The sequence below is a fragment of the Solanum stenotomum genome, chromosome 5 (genome assembly GCF_019186545.1).
Source record: "Solanum stenotomum isolate F172 chromosome 5, ASM1918654v1, whole genome shotgun sequence".
NCBI lineage: Eukaryota > Viridiplantae > Streptophyta > Magnoliopsida > Solanales > Solanaceae > Solanum > Solanum stenotomum.
The window spans coordinates 47,984,645-47,988,285 of record NC_064286.1 but is presented as its reverse complement, the minus strand read 5'-3'; positions in this window follow the sequence as shown (position 1 = coordinate 47,988,285).

Genomic DNA, 3,641 nt, shown 5'->3' with positions numbered 1-3,641 from the left:
CCTATTTTGTCACTTCCGGATGGGTTAGAAGGTTTTGTTGTTTATTGTGATGCTTCCCGTATTGGTTTGGGTTGTGTGTTGATGCAAAGTGGTAAGGTTATAGCCTATGCTTCTAGGCAACTTAAGGTTCATGAAAAAAATTACCCAACCCATGATCTTGAATTGGCCGCCGTGGTTTTTGCTTTAAAGATTTGGCGTCATTATTTGTATGGGGTGCATGTTGATATCTTCACCGACCATAAGAATCTCCAATATGTGTTCACGCAAAAAGATCTTAACTTGAGACAAAGGAGGTGGTTAGAATTCCTTAAGGATTATGATATGAGTGTTCACTATCATCCGGGGAAAGCTAATGTGGTGGCGGATGCATTGAGTAGAGTGTCCATGGGTAGCTTGGCTCATGTGGAGGAAGGTAGTAAAGAGTTGGCTAAGGAGGTCCATCGGTTGGCCAAATTGGGAGTTAGGTTAGAAGGGGTGGATAGTGGAGGAGTAGTTGTTGTTGATGGTTCAAGGTCTTCCTTGGTTGATGAGGTGATAGTCAAGCAAGATCTTGATCCTTCTTTGGTAGAATTAAAGGCTTCGGTGAGTAGTGGTAAGGTGGAGGTTTTCTCCCAAGGGGGAGATGGTGCCCTTAGGTACCAAGGTAGATTATGTGTTCCTTGTGTGGATGGTGTGAGGGAAAGAATCCTTGATGAGGCTCATAATTCTTTTTATTCTATTCATCCGGGGTCAACAAAGATGTATAGAGACTTGAGGGATGTGTATTGGTGGGGCGGTATGAAGAAGGACATTGCAAAATTTGTTTCGGGTTGCCATAGTTGTCAACAAGTCAAGGCCGAACATCAAAGGCCGGGTGGCCTAACTCAAGACATTGAGATACCTACTTGGAAGTGGGAAGAAATCAACATGGATTTTGTAGTGGGCTTACCCAAGGCTAGAAGAGGCTTTGATTCGGTTTGGGTGGTGGTTGATCGGATGACAAAGTCGGCTCATTTCCTACCGGTTAAAACTACTTACGGGGCTGAAGAGTATGCCAAGTTGTACATTCATGAATTGGTAAGGTTGCATGGGATTCCTTTGTCTATCATCTCGGATCGTGGTGCCCAATTCACTTCTCACTTTTGGAAGTCATTCCAAAGGGGTCTTGGTACAAAGGTAAAGCTTAGCACGGCCTTCCACCCTCAAACGGATGGCCAAGCCGAAAGAACAATTCAAACCTTGGAGGATATGCTTAGAGCTTGTGTATTGGAGTTGAAAGGTAGTTGGGATGATCATCTTCCTTTGATTGAATTTGCATACAACAATAGTTATCATTCTAGTATCGGTATGGCTCCTTTTGAGGCACTTTATGGTAGACGGTGTAGGTCACCGGTTGGGTGGTTTGAAGTTGGAGAGGTGGCCTTGTTGGGTCCGGATCTGGTCATGGATGCTCTTGAGAAGGTAAGGATGATTAGGGAGAGGTTGAAAACAGCCCAAAGTCGTCAAAAGTCTTATGCCGATGTGAGGAGACGGGATCTTGAATTCAAAGTGGGTGATTGGGTTTATTTGAAAGTTTCTCCAATGAAAGGTGTGGTTCGTTTTGGTAAGAAGGGGAAATTAAGTCCTAGGTATGTCGGTCCTTATGAGATAATAAGAAGGGTTGGTAAAGTAGCCTATGAGTTGGGGTTGCCCAAGGAGATGGAATTAGTTCATCCGGTATTCCATGTATCGATGTTGAGGAAATGTGTTGGTGATCCTAACGCTATTGTACCTCTTGAGGTTGTGGGTGTTGTAGAAGATAATTTGACGTATGAAGAAGTCCCGGTTCAGATCTTAGATAGACAAGTTAAAAGGTTGAGGAACAAAGAAGTGGCGTCCGTTAAGGTGCTTTGGAGAAATCAACAAGTGGAGAGTGCTACTTGGGAGGCCGAAGCGGACATGCAAAGACGTTATCCTTATCTATTCAACTCCACTCAAGCCTAAGGTATTAAATCAAGTCCTTTGTACTCCATTGAGTCTTACATTTCAGCCCCTGAATCATTAATGTGCATATATGTTTAAATTGATGAGTTATGGATGCTTTACACTAAGTTTTGAAATCTTGAAGTGATGTTTAAATAAAATTTTTGCATTCATGTTGGGGCTGATATGTTCTTACTAAGTCTTGCCTTGTACGTCTCTTCCACATTCGGGGACGAATGTTCCCAAGGGGGAGATATTGAAATGACCCAAAAGGTTCTTAAAAATGTGCTTCGGAAGTTACCGGAAACTTGTTTAGCTATATCAAAAAAAATCCGTTTCGTTTTTCGAAAATCCGACTTCATATTCTTGTTTAGGGGGTCAAATTGAGTGGGAAATGGGTCTAACCCAAATTTTAGAGCAACCGTATCAAAATCCGAAATTTCCAAGTGAAGCCTTTTTCGAGGGTCTACTTTGGAGGGTCATATCTCCTAGCACACAAATAATTGGGTGGCCCATAACATATCCATGGAAAGCCCTTTGAGTTAGCTACCTAACGCACTTCGTTTCACCTCATTCGGAGTTCGGACGAAGAAGTTATGCCCATTTTCGTAAAATCTGTCCGGCAGGAAATGCAATTTCCAGTGAGCGTTTTTACTGTTCACCCGCCTCATTTTTTTTTCTAAGTGTTGGACCATTTTTCCAAAGGGCATATGTTATTTCCTATATACCATTAGTTCAATTCCCATCTCTAAAACATTTCCCAAAACACCTCTCCCATACTTAGACACATTTTCTCTCAAGTTCTCTCAAGAACCCTAATCCAAAACCTTCCTCAAGATTGAAGAGACTCTTGCTCCAAGTTCCAAGCTTCCATTGAAGACACTCTCAAGACCTTCATAAGAACTCAAGGTATGTGGTGTTGAACTCATGGGTCCTTCCACCCATAGTGCCTAGACTCTATTCTACTCACTAATTCATGGTTTAAGTTAAGATTCATAAATTAGTCTTGTTCTTTGTAATAATTTCCTGCACATTGAATTTTAAACATGAAAAGTGATTGTTTTGAGCATGTTGTGACTCTAGAACTTGAATCTAAATTTGGAATGGATGTGGAGATTTTCATGTGGTATTGTGGGTGTTAAAAGGTGTTGTTGTAGGTTGTTCACTGGTTTGGCTGCATAATTACTACCCTATTTTCCATGCTCTTTGATTCCATTACATGCCTTCAAGGTGTTTGACAAAATGTCCAACTATGGAGAATTGATGAATCGATGCTTTAAAGCTTGAGTTATGAGATGTATGGCAATCCAGAGATGTGTTGATGACAAACTAAGCTTGTGTATATGTTCATTCCATACGTGAGATTGCATTAGAGCCTAATGGGAATTTCCTATATAAAGTGTTGCATGACCATGCCCGGTCCGGGGGAAAAGAACCGGACAACCATGTGAGAGGTTTATATCTCACCACCTAGGATGCTTGGGGTGTGACCAACATCAACCATGTGAGAGGTTTATATCTCACCACCTAGGATGCTTGGGGTGTGACCAACATCAACCATGTGAGGGGTTTATACCTTGCCACCAGGGTGTCCGGGTGTGAACGGCATCCCCCATCCTAAGTTGGGGTTATAGATTGGTTGGATCATGCATACACATATGATATCTACTATTAGTATAGATTTACTTAAACATGTTTTG